Genomic DNA, 14,475 nt, shown 5'->3' with positions numbered 1-14,475 from the left:
AAATTTTAAACTACAACAGTCAATATAATCATTTCTCAAGTGGATCCATTCATCTCTCATCAAAAAGAAAAGACAAAATGAGAGAAGAGCATTTTTCTGTGTTTGAATTGCATTTAATACCTTGGGAGATATAATGATACTGAAGCCTTAAAATGTATGATGTTGCCTGCAGTGTTTGACAATACTAACTTTAGCCTGTAGAACAAATTACAGTAAAAGCCTGCATATTTGGTAGTCTTTCAGCCAGAAGCTCCTCTCTAATAGCAATTCCAAGCTTTGCCATTATGGTAAAAATCGATAACTCGTGATTATGGCTGCTTGCACGATGCTGCTGCCTTCTCAAACAAAGGTACATTTTGTCAGGCAATTTTACTGTGTATTTCTTATGCTCTAGACCTCTGAAAACTGGTACTATTATAAAACAGTATTATAAACATATACAGTGTACATTATTTTAAATTTTAACATGTTATACACATGTAGAGTTGTAAATACATATTATAAATGTCTCATAATACGTATTTTCATAATATACGTGAATGACTGAATTATATGATTCTGCTTATTTACTTAATATTTTACTCCTGGTTCTTTCAGTCTTTCTTTCGCTTCTTTCTTTGTTTTTGACGATGCATAAATCTATAACCTTAGCCTCTTAGCTTTATTTTGGTCTCAGATTTTTAACCTGTTGAGTACCTCTTTTTAGCTGTCCCAATTTCTTCAGGAGAAAATGTGGTATATTTTGCATGCATTTTATATATATATAGATAGATATATGTGTATATATATGTAATGTGTATATATATACACACACACACACACACAAAATACATAAACATATCACCTGGTATTTACACAACAGCTACTTAGATCCCAGGTGTTACTGTGTTTAGTATCATATATACATACATTGCATCACTTGACTGTCATAATTAATGTGCACTTCAAGCAGAGTTACTTTAAAGATGAGGTGAAAGGCTTTGTGATCTGCCGAAGGCCAAAAGGCTAAGAAAGCCACAGAGCCAAGACAAACTGGATCCCACCAGCATCTCAAGTGCTATTCCTTCCATTATGCATAATTTCACCATACCCATCACTCTTCCCATTTCTAGACGAGAAACCTTCAGGATAATAACTAACTTTATTTCCTTGTGACTTTTTCTTCTTCATTCATATATTCAATTTGTAATTGATTCATCAAATTTTTTTTCTTGGCTTAATTTCCATCCTTATTCCCCATCCCTCCTCTTTCCCTCATTACCTTACAGGGTTAGAATACAAGAGAATTCTACCCTAGCTTGTCTCTTTGCCTCTTACCCTCCTTCTGCATATCAATGCTGTATCCATCTTAAAACACCATTCACCATGCCATTTCTCAGTATCCTGATTATCTAGGGTAATAGTTCTCAAAAAATATTTTTTCTTGAGTAATATATCTTACATTGTGACATAATAAACATATCTTTGTGCCTATACACATACAGTTGATGCTCATTATTCACAGATTAGGTATGTGCAAATTCATCTACTTGCTAAAATAGACTTATAACCCCCAGATCAACACTCGCAGCACTTCTGCAGTCTTTCACACACGTGTGTAGAGATGAAAACTTCCAGTCTCCTGATGCTCACGCCCTCAAGGAGGCTGAACATGTGATGCTCTGCCTCCTTGCTGCAGCTCTCAGGTTGCAAACAAGGATCCTTTTCACAGTCTGTTTAATGTCACATTTTCTGCATTTTCACGCTTTTTTGTGGGTAATTTTGCTGTTTAAGAAGGGCCCCCCAAGAACAGTGCCGAAGGGCTAACTAGTGTTCTTAAGCACAAGAAGGCTGTGATATATCTAAAGGAGAAATAATATGTGTTGGATAAGTTTTGTTCATGCATAAGTTGTAGTGGTGCTGGCCATGAGTTCAGCATTAATGAATCAACTGTATATATCAAATATGGTGTCTTTAAACACAAACACATGTAAAACCAGGTTCTGTATTGACTGATTGATGAAAACCTTGTAACCAGAGGATAAGAGGAACCTAACTATCCGATTCTTCACTTCACACAACTTCATTTTCACAAAACATCTATGTTAGTACCTGTTTTTACTAACTGAAAAAAAAATTTGAAGAAGATTTTCACTTTTACAGAAAAAAGTAAAGAGTAAAAATTGCACTCATCCTGTTTTACAGCTGGGTGTCAGAGAGGCAGCTTGCACCCCAAGCAGTGGTGGGAAGGGCACCTTCCCCAGAAACATTCAGCAACTCAACATCAAGTCACCGTAACTCTGAACTGTGTCCACGAGCATCTGTGCTTTATCTTGATTTATTTTGTACGCCGGTTAGCAAGTTGTGTCCTAACGTAACTGCCTCTTTGCTTTATGCCATTTCAGCTTACAGAAAGTTTCATAGGAACACTTTAGTTTCAAGTATCAGGAGAAGCCTGTACATCCCCTAGGAGCAACGGTTCCATATTTACTAATTTATGTTTTCGCCAACTCCATGGAACATAACTACCACAAATAACAAGAATCAACTGCTTGTAACTAAAACAAGTGCTTCACAAAAATCCTTATAACTACAAGCCACTGATTTCTTTCCATTCCACTCTATTCTATCCATTGCATTAAACCAAATATGCTGTGACCAAATGCATTAATTTCATAACCTACTAAGGAGTCAAGATCCAAAGTGAAAGGTGACTGATCCAGGACCTACTACTACAAGACAAAGCAATTTTGAAATGGCCTTTAAGGCCCTTCATGATCCTGATTCATTCTCTGTCTCTCTTCTTATCTCGAGTGCTCTGTTTTACCATGCTTATTTCAATTGTGGGGGGTGGTATGAACTTTGTTTACAGTCCTATCATAACAGGTCCCCCTACTTGAGCTTTCCTGCTGAAATCAGACCAATGACATAAAAAGGCAACTCAGGACCTACTTGTTACTCATTTTAAAAATAAAGTCTTCTCAGATTTCTCAGAGTCACATCGGTTTTTCATTTCTTTGAAATCTCTTAGAACTAACTGTTTCAAGTTGCAGACTTTCCTTCTGGTTGAGATGAAGATTAGACAACTGATGTCTGCCTTCTAGATGAGTAGTCTGGTTAGGAAACACAGACAATATTCTGAGTTAAGTGACTCCTCTACCACAAATAAGGTGACTGTGGGTGGCTTACTTACACATTAAAGTCCCATATATCCTCACCTGTAAAACGGGAGATATTAACACTGACTACCATACTGGGTTTCGGTGAGAAGTAAAAGAGAGAATTTATGTGCTTCAAACAATAATGGGTAGAAATGACTGCTCAGTAACTTTCAGTTATTTAGTTATCATGATTACTGTTTTTATTAGGATATTCAGGGAGCCAAGCAGTATCTTATTTTCCCATCCGGGTTTCAGCATTACTTTGGCCTCCCTATCCTTTCTTCCTTTTGGCTTTCCAACCGTATACCACTGCTATACAGTTAGAAATATCAGAAGAATAAAATCATTTAAAATCAAGTCAGAGATAAGATTCAAAACAGCAGTTTGTGTGTGGCTTTCAATAACTGAGAGATAGTGATCTTCATACCTTTCAAGGTTTAATGTGAAATATTCTTTCTGAACTCTTTATATTAGCTGTTCAATTAAAATTATTTATTGACTATCTTATCCAAATACGATTTCAATTTCTTAACTCTGAATTTAGTCGAAACTAATTTGCCCAGTACCATCCCAGTCATGAGAACAGTTGGCTGATTGGGAGTTACGGATAAACCATTTACTCACGTGAAATTTCGCACATTAAGTATTTGTTTTTAACAAATTAAAACCTTTAACAGTTTTAATGTCAGTATCTATATATAATCTCTGTCTATTGAAAATCACTGAATCGTTGCCTTGAAGACCCAAGTGTATGTATTCCAGAGCCATTCTAATATGGTAACTACTAGCCACGTGTGGTTATTTAAATTTAAATTAATTAAGTTATACAAAAAATTAATTCCTTATATCCACTAGCTACACTTCAAGTGCTCAAAGCCAAATGTGGCTGGTGACTGCTCTATTGGTCAGTGAGGACATATTTGCATCATTGCAGAAAATTGTTTTGGATAGTGATATTCTAGAAAATACTTAATTTTTGACCTCTCTGAAAAAAAGCAACTCCTTTTTAGTATTTGTTTCAGGCTGATACCCTGCACCTTCTTTTCCTTTATTCTACAGCTATTACACATCTTACATCTACATCAGTTATAAACAACTTAAATGTAAAATTCTAATTTTCCTTTAAACAACCATGCAGATTATACAGAGATTTTTTTTAAAAAGGCAAAACAAAATATTTTTAATTTACCCATATATTTATCACTTGCCATGCTTTTCATTCCTTTATGAAGATCAAATTTTCCTTCTACTATTAATTCCCTTTAGCCTGAATAACTTTTTTTTTATAGTAAATCTGCTGATAAGGAATACTGGTAGCGTTCTTTTATCTGAAAAATGTTTTTATTTTGCCCTATTTCTTAAAAAATATTGTTGCTGGATACAGAATTCTAGGTCGACATTTTGGGGGTTTTCTTTTTTCCTTCATCATTATGAAAATGCTGTTCTGCACTCTTCTGGCTCCAATTATCTCTAAAGAAAAGTCAGCCTATACCAAATTTGGGAAAACATTCACTATTATTTCTTCAAAATTTTTTTCTGCTCTATTGTTTTTCTCCTCTATTTTTGGAACTCCAAGTACATGTAAGTTAAGCCACTCAATATTACCTAACAGATCTCCGAAGTTCTGTTCATATTTATTTTAATCTGATCTTCCCTGATCTTTATATTGAATAATTACTATTAATCTATCTTAAAGTCCACTTAGTTTTTCCTTTGAACCAACTCTATTTGGCTGTTACTCCATCAAGAGCATCTCTTTTTCAGGTACTGAATTTTACAGTTCTAGAATTCCCATTATTTATTTTCTCTATTTTTTTCTGCAGAAGATTTTCTATCCTTCCATTCACTCTGAATATATTGCATTTACTTCCTAGCAGATGGTCATGATAGCTGTTTTAAAAATTATCTGCTACTTCCAACATCTGTGCCATCTTGGTATTGATTTGTTAGTGGCCTTTTCTTATGGGAATACACTCTATTGTCTGTTTTATTTGTATGTCATGTAATTTTGGATTGTATCCTTAACATTACAGATGCTAAGATGTAGAGATTCTGGATCCTGTTATGTTTCTCCTATGAGTCTTGTTCCTTCTGGTTTAGCAAACAAATATCTTGCCTCAACTCAGAACTGCAATTTTTCATTTTCGGATGACAGCAATGGTCCTGATTCAGATATTTTATCTTTAGCCAAATTGCTTTGATTCTTTTCTGTTTTTGTGAATCAGGTAAGTCAGGTAAGTGGGGAAAGAGAATATGGGAATCTCACTTACAGCCCTTTCCCTTCTAGAACTTTCCCTTATCTCCACTGGCTGTGTTTCCCCCAGATTTAGGGTTCTGGCTCTCTGTTGAGGACTGTAGATTTGTTTACTAGCACCCTCTTCCTCTGCATGCCATGTCCAAAGATTAAAAGTCATGAAAACAGGCAATAACTCCATTTAACTTCTCTTCTTTAAGATTTCTTTATTAGACTCTTTATTGTGTTTACTCTAGTGCCTTCAAGTGACTGCTTTTTGTGTTTTCCAGAACTTATAGCTATTTTCTGGTCAAAGTGTCAGTCAGCAGAACCATACTTAGTCATGACATAAAGCAAAAGTCTCCTTTCCTTTTCCTTTGATACTGTTTTTTGGTTTCAGGAGGCCCTGACCTTGAGAATTACTCTTAGTTTGTCAAAGTAAGTTTTCCTTTATTTTAGTCAGCAAACAAGATGCCCCTTTAGTATTTTTAAAGAATATTTGTTTCTTTTTTTGTTATTGCCACACTTCTGTATATAAACAAATAACTTTCCTAGAGGATTGAGGGTTTTAGATGGCTCTCTGATTTAAGAAACAAGTTGTCAAGAGGATTTAGGAGCTAGAAGATTTTGTCATTTAGTAATGTAATTTTTTTTATAAACAGCTGCTTTAAGGAAGTATATTTCCCAGGTAACACAAAAGCAGGACTTGACTCTAAATCAAGAGATGTAGGCCCCGGGTCTAGCACTATCCAAGTCACTTACCCCGTCTGCCTGCACCTCTGTTTCCTCATCACTAGAAATGCCCACTTCAGCTTTTCAGACTGCAGTGAGCTTTCAACTATACAGGAAAAGCCTCTAAGATATGATAAATCTATGTATTATAATGTTAAATAAGCAGTTGTACTTTCACAGTTTAAAGCAATATTGAAATACACTGAATATCATTAACATAATCAGTATTCTGTTCTCTCTCAAAACTTAAATTCAATACTATTTTCAAAGACCTTGTTTATGATGATGGTGGTTATCCCACAAGCTTACAATTGTTACTGCTCAAATGTTTCGTTATTACTGGCAAATTTGTAATAGCCCTTTTATGACCCTTTAGGGTATCTATTCCATCTATTCTATTCCAACTTCTATAATTTCCCTATTATCATGAATCCTCTGGGTAATTATGCCTTTTTGGCATTCTAAGAACTTCAGACTAAATCTGCTTGAAGCCAACAAACTGCACTAAAAGAGAAAAACCCTTTAAAAGTCAAGACATCTGGCACTGTGGAAATTAGAAGTGTTTTGAGAATTGATTTCAATCAGTTGATTGTGAATTGGTGGCTGATCACACTCTTCTCTAGATCACTTCACAGTGTTCCAAGTAAGCTCATCAGCATTAAAAACAGGAATGCAGGATCATGAAGAAGCTAGCAACTGCAAGAAGGAAGCTGCCACCCCAACTGTGGGAAGGTCACTCCTCTCAAGGATTCCATAGTCATCTGTCCTTCCCAAGCTCCCAGTACACGCCCTAGTGTCTCTTAAATTCTGTTCATCACAAGAATTCTGAGACAAAAAGAGCTATTCTCCACATTAAAAGTAGGCAAGCCACAGCACAGACTAGTGCTGTCCAACAGAAATACAATGTGAGCCACACATATAATTTTATACTTTCTAGAAACAACATTTGAAAAAGTGAAATAAGAAAATTAAATTTAATAACATTTTTAATCCAATATATCCATTTTAACATGAAGTCAATATTAAAATTAATCAGATACATATTTTACTTTCTTGCTATCATGCTAAGTCTTCAAAATCTAGAGCATTGTATCCTTACTATTCATGCTAGCCACTTTTCAAGTACTCAGTAGACATCCGGGGCTAGTGGCTACCATATTAGATAGCACACTGGTCAGTACTCTTTTTCGCTACATATTCATTCTTCTGTTTTTGTCTAATGTTGCCCAACTATAAACACAGGTTGAAGGTAACCATGTCTATTATTATGTTCCCGAGATTAGAAATGAGTACAAATCTGGTAGAATCTCAGATCCAGAACTCTTCTTTTCCTTTAAAATGAGACATACCACCAGGGCAACAGTTCCTTATAATACAATCTTGACTGTGGCATGTCTTTATTTGGAAGCAGCTTTCCTTTAATTCATGACAGAGTCTATAGACCATGATTGACTAAAATGAGACTCTCGTCACAGCTTCAAAAATATAGGATCACTTTTCCAGGGCACTGATAGACTGTTAGAGGAAGCAAACAGAGGAAACCTCGAACAACTATCGAAGTGCTATCCCTCTCACTGTACAACACTGGTACAACACTGTACAACAGAGAGAGAGGAATGATTCACCCAAACTCACACAGCTAGCTGACAGCAGATAAGAGACGGTAATCTCCATTTCTAGTTTTGTAACTTTCTGTTCAGTATGTTGACTGTCACAGAATCAAGCTTACTCTGTATGTATTTCTACTGCACAGAATCACACCAGTATTTCCCCATATTTTCCTATGTGAGCTCTGAGTAATACATATCTTAGGCATGAACAAGCACAAATGACTTTCACAATGGAAGAACTGCAGACTAGTTCTGAAGTAGAGGAAGGAGACCGAAGGGACAGCAGGCTTACAGAACATGCACAACTCGGGAATCAATGGGTAAAAATGAGTTCTGGTTCTAGCTCTGGTGAAAACTAGCTGTGTGACCTTGAGCAAATCTCTTAACCTCTCCATGACCCAATCTCCTTATCTGCAAAATGACTGGCAGTGGGAGGATTAGATTATTTCCCAGGTCTCTTCCAGTTCTAAGATACTTATTCTAATTCCTGCTAGACAAATGATTATATAATAACAACCTTTCTAAGTTAGTCATCTACTAAGAAAAAAGAATGCTGCCATCTGTCCTCTTTATGGATACTTCTGAGGACTGGTCAAATACTACTAACTGTAAAGAAAAGAATTACGTCCCCAGCAATAACTACCATAACACTTTTTTCGCAATGAGCAAGGCTCCTATAGCAGTAAGCATCCTACAAAGTAATAGCATGGCTGAAATTACATCTTCCTTTAGAAAATTTCACTTTACTGAAATAAAAGTGGGAAATGGATGACCTGTAACAATGCTGCATGGATAGGATTTTTTTTTTACACTTCGAACTGAAAGATGATTGATTACAAAGGCAATTTTGGTATAAGATACCTCAATACTTCTCCCACTGCTTTAAATTCATTAAATAGATACGTATATATAGCACCTTTTTTGAGCCAGGCAATAGTGAGCTAAACTGATGTAATACCTGTCCCCATGAATTTTATAGCCCAATGTATAAACATATAAAGGAAATTAAACTAATGATCCTTTAAGGGTTAAGTACATAATATAGCCACATTGACCTTCCAATATTAAAAACTGATCTTAAAAAAACAGCTCCATAAAAATATAGACCTTAATCTATGTTTACCTTTCTACCTGTACGTGTGATTAAGAAGACAGAAGTGAGTACACCAGTTCTAAAGAAAGTACTAGAAGTAGAAGCTTCTGGAAATACAGTAAGGTACGGTGTGCTCACGTGCTTCCTCAAAGTTCCAAAGGCTTCTGAGACATGAAGACTGTAAGCATATACATTTTTTGCATAGCATCACAGTCTTCCTTCTCAAGGATTTTTTAATTATCTATCCTTCCCGTGATGCCCCCAAATGAAGCCAAGCCCCCTACTCCTGGTTCCCAGCAATTAGCGACACAGAAAGTTGCTGGAAAGAGGGATGCAACTGTTCATCCTCCACCTGCTGGCCCTCACCCAGACTGGCTTCACGCAACCATTATTTTGTTATGAGTCTTTCTTTCACTGGGATGTTGGGCTTTACGCCAGAAACAGACACTTAGTAACTGACTGTATTTCAATAAAAAACAATTTTTTTTAAGATTTTATATATATATCTGGAAAAAAAAACCCTGGGGCTTCCTTAATTCTCTAAGAGTCCTCAGATTCTAGTAAAGATTAGTGATTGCCAAATATCATCCTGCTATCACTGTATTTCTGTTGAAATAATGTGAAATGCACAATTCCCTAGAATATTTTTCCAATAAGGAAATGTAAAGAGATTCCCTTAATAAAATTACAAAAATTACAAATTCTGTTATGTCTTGCATTCTGAATACTACTATCAATTAAATGTACCAGTGGTTACTCTTGGAAAACAATATTGGCATTCCTCATTCCTACAACTAGAAGCCTAAACCAAAGAGCCTTTGCAGTATGAACGTTGATTATTATGGTCCTGGAAGAAAAAGATGAAGTAAAGGCATCCCTGTAACAGAACAAGGAAAAACATATAAACCCGTAGGTGCTCAAGAAGGAAAAATACCGTAAACCCAATGTCATCCACCTCGCATCTACAGTGTTTTGTAAGACTGATGTGTATATACCTCTGCTACCAAGAGGGGTAGGCAGAGTCTAATGTCAGAGTATCAAACACATTTGAAAGGAAAACAGGGAGAGAAAAGATCACTTGTATAAGGCACTAGCCAAATGCCAATTTTTATGTACTGGCTTCTTTCAAAATATTCAATCACACCTAATAATTGGCAGGAAACACAAAAAGGCTCTCACTCTCATGCTGTTGCACTGACTTCCCCTGGGGTACACGGGCATTTGTGGCCACTAGCAGCAGCAAGGGAAAAACCCCAGGGAGACCAGATACATTCAGTTCACCCCCCACCTCCCACATCGACACCTCTCTGCTATTAATGTCCTTCAGTCTTGTGGTTTAGGAAGGGGTTCTTAAAAGCATCAAAGTCACATTTTTCTGGGTGGATAGAAAGCTAAAGAATTTTTGTTATTAGAGAAAAATATAAAGAGAAGCCAAAATATCAAATTCAATGGATGTTTCCTGAACACTTTTCATTTAATAAGCTTCTCAATGGTTCGTTAGAACTAAGAACATGTCTCACTCCTGGAGCAAGTTACATGTTTTATGAAATCCCCACAAAAGAAGAATGATCATTCTTTTGTATAGAATGCTTGCTTTATAACATTTCCCATTTTTTTGCTACTTTAAAATTTTATTTCTCATGTTCACTATGTCAAAATAAAATGTCTAATTGGCTGGTTCTGGTTTCAGAAGTGATAATAATATATCTATTTCCTCGTTTACAAATTCCATAACTATATGGATAGAACCTTTCACCTTTTGGTGATGTCTTATGACTACTGAGATAGATTAATTCATGAATTTCACCATGAATGTATCCTGACTACATCAAGTAAAGCACAATTCCAAGTGACTTATTTAATATGAGTTAATAGAATATACAGCCTGACTCAGTAATCCTGCTCCTGGGCATATATCCAGAAGGAATCCTACTTCAAAAAGACACCTGTACCCCAATGTTCATAGCAGCACTATTTACAATAGCCAAAACATGGAAACAGCCTAAATATCCACCAACAGATGACTGGATAAAGAAGTTGTGGTATATTTATACAATGGAATACTATTCAGCCATAAAAACTGACAACATAACGCCATTTGCAGCAACATGGATGTCCCTGGAGAATGTCATTCTAAGTGAAGTAAGCCAGAAAGAGAAAGAAAAATACCATGAGATCGCTCATATGTGGAATCTTAAAAAAAAAAAAAAAAAAGAATGAACGTAAATGCAAAACAGAAACAGACTCATAGGCATAGAATACAAACTTGAGGTTGCCAAGAGGGCAGGGGGTGGGAAGGGACAGACTGGGATTTCAAAATGTAGAATAGATAAACAAGATTATACTGTATAGCACAGGGAAATATATACAAGATCTTGTGGTAGCTCACATCAAAAAAAAAATGACAATGAATGTATGTATGTTCATGTATAACTGAAAAATTGTGCTCTACACTGGAATTTGACACAACATTGTAAACTGACTAACTCATTAAAAAAAAATTTTTTTTTTAAAAAGAATCTATGGCCTGAATGAGCCTCTAATAGCCATTTGGTCCCCAAATATTTACTGAGCACTTAGCATGCACTCCTACTTACTAGGACTATCACACTAAAGACAGACACAGCTCTCCTGCCCTGTGGTACTGATGACCCACTGAAGAGTGGTGATCAGAGCACTGAAAAGCAAGAGTAACGATTTACTAAGTGTTTTGCTTGGGGAATTAAGGAGTGTTCACAGAAGCAGGTAACTGAGGCCACATTCAGGGGCCAGAAAAGGCTTCAAGGGGAACATGATTACTGAAGAGAGGCCTGGAAGGGACAGTCAGCCAGGCAATGATGAACAAATGCTTGTTAAACAAAAATCATTTGACACAAAATCAGCTTAAGACTGAGGAACGTTTGCAGACATATGTTGCTCCTAAGCCACTTAATCAGGATAAATTTTCTGTAGGAGATAAGCCCTGAGAATAATTTTCAGAAAAGGAAACTGTAGCTTTAGGGTAGAACAACAGTCTTTTGTGTTCCATCAGTCCTTGGCCTTCCTCTACACAGACAGGGAAACACACTGTGCCTCTCAGATAGTCCTAGAAGAAGATATGCTAGAGCACTCCCAGACAGTAAATATAAAAAAAAAAGTAAGAGATGAAACAGTGAGCACACAATTCCTTGGGATATTCTGGATACCTCAAGGCTTCTGTCTGCTTTGCTCTTGGCTTCAGGACTTCTGATACCTGATTCCCCCAAATAAATAGGTGGATCCTCACATTAAGGAAGGTGACCCATAATGATGCCATCAATATCTCCAAGCTTAATGCCAGATCACACACTTCTCTGTCTGAAGAAAAATTCTCAATAATGAAATCAAGAGCAGTCGTAGAAGTCCCAGTACCAGCAGGCAGACTCCATTGAACCCTTACAAAGTGCCAGAAGGGCTTCATGTTCAAGATCTCGTTTCAGCCTCACACAACTTCCATGAGGTGGGTACTATCACTACCATTATTTCACACATGAGGAAGTGTAAGTTTGGGGAAGATAGTTAAGGGCCTTGGGTCACAGAGCTGGTAGGTGGAGTGAGATTTAAACCCTGGCTCAAGCCTTCAGACCACTTCATGTACTTGCTTACTGCCTCCAACACCATCAACCAAGGTCAGCGCATAGTGCTGCATGACAGGGGAGAAAGAAAAGGGGCCCCAGCACAACAAGAGTGGGGACAAAAAGGGACAGCGGAGAGCTTCTAAAGCTGCCGGTTGATTTCCATCTAATGGAGAAGGGACTGGGGAGACGCAAAAAAAGGAAGATCTGACTTAGGTTGTTGAAATAACACAGAATTCAAATTGATGAAGAGAATCTGCAAACAACAGCAAAAGACGGAGCAAGGCTTCCAGGTTTACCATTGTGCATGTCTTGAATGTTCTGCCAGCAATTTGAACAGAGGTTGGGCTTCCTCCTTGCCCCTAGGTAACCAGCATTAAAAGGGTAATTTTGAAAAGTAAAAATTTTCCATTCTTCTTATGTATAGAACCATACAACAGCATTATGTTTTCAGAAAAACCAACAATCCTTGCTTTCATCTTTGAATTTTAAAATAAACCCTTCCATCTGTGTCATCACCAAGCAAATGAAATTTAGTGGACTAGCAATGAGTTCTCATCTATAGTAAATAGTTATTTGCCCCTTTGTCTTAATTGTTATTGAATTGTTTGAAATTCTCTTCTTTTTAAAATACACTGATCTTCAGGATACACATCCTGTGTAAATTACACCCTCAAAATATCACAGGTAATGATTATTCCAGGGGTCAGCAATCCAAAGCTCATAAGCTAAATCTGGCTCACTGTCTGTTTTTTTTTGTAAATAAAGTTTTATTGAGACACGGCCATGCTCATTCATTTACGTATCATTTGCAGATGCTTTCTCACTACACCAGCTGAGTTGAATAGTTGCAACAGAGACATTATGGCGCACAAAGCCTCAAGTATTTACTGTCTCACCTTCAGAAAAACACATTATGGCTTCCTGCCCCTATACCATTGATAAGTCACCAGATAGGAGATTCGTTACTCTTCTCTAGAATTTGTCTTCTGGGTTCCCGTTAATTTACTCATTGATTCAGTCGTTAATCAACTAATGTCTGTGAAGCAACTAGTAGACACCTGGCACACAGATGAAGAACAGGTTAGAGACTTGTGGAGAAACTGACAAACAAAAAACCATGCAGCCTCTACTCTAATAAAGTAGGAGCACGGAGAGAAGAACGCCTGGAAGCTATTTGGAGGCAATCAGACAGATTTAAATCCAGTTTGCTGGAGAGGTGATCAGAAGGGTAAAAAGCAAGAATACATTTCGTTCAGCCCTTTGCTTGGCAAACTCAGGGGTGCGCACACAAGAGGGAAACCTAGTCATACTTAAACAAGTGGAAGGAGATTAAAGGAAAGGAGGAGGAACCAAACAAAGACAAAAACATTTAGAGTGACTCAAGCCATTCCAGGTAGTATACCATTTGGGCACTTAAAAGGTTTTTAAAATACTATTAATTGTTTAAATCATGATGTCGAAAGCCTCTGGGTTACAGTATGCCTTCATGACTTCACAAAAGACACATAAAGACCTATCCTGGCTTAGTGTTCAATCTTCAGTACTAGAAGAGCGGTCAGATGGTTGGAAAGAGATGGAGCTGTTTGTGAGATCAGGGGAGCTGATCATCTTCAAGCTTCCAGCACTGGTATCACCAGCTCTGCCCCCAGGTTATAAGAATTACATAGCATTAGGTGTCGAGCAGAGCACAGTCAGGGGAGCAATTTAACTCAAGATCTAACTGTGTCTGGTGCGCTACAACAACCAACTGCTGTTTTCCCTTTTCTGTTTATTCCCAACAATAGCCCCAAAACTCATCGATCCTTGTTTGAACCCTGTAACTGGAGAAGCCAGCCTCATGTGCAAACAGAAAATAAATACTTACCTAATGAGTAAGTGATTGAGGAAATGATGGTGACTGCACCTTTGGCTTTTTGATCAATGGCAGTGGATGAAAAGTCATACTATGAATATACATCATCAAAGCAAGTATCTAGAAGTTAAGCTTAACTACAGCAAGGCAACGTAAGTGACACTTCGTCTTGTTTCACTTTTGCTTTTGATTCACCTAATATTGCTCTCTCTAGTAATA

General features: G+C 37.0%; 1 protein-coding gene across 4 annotated transcripts in view; it reads right to left on the bottom strand.

Annotated features, from left to right (window-relative positions):
* LOC105084198 (uncharacterized) overlaps window positions 1–14,475 on the bottom strand; it is a 987,172-nt gene that overhangs the window by 594,416 nt on the left and 378,281 nt on the right. The gene's annotated exons all lie outside the window — the stretch shown is intronic.

The sequence above is a fragment of the Camelus bactrianus genome, chromosome 20, assembly GCF_048773025.1.
Source record: "Camelus bactrianus isolate YW-2024 breed Bactrian camel chromosome 20, ASM4877302v1, whole genome shotgun sequence".
Classification (NCBI taxonomy): Eukaryota; Metazoa; Chordata; class Mammalia; order Artiodactyla; family Camelidae; genus Camelus; species Camelus bactrianus.
Note: the sequence above shows the minus strand (reverse complement) of the source record. Positions and strands in the feature narration are given on the sequence as shown.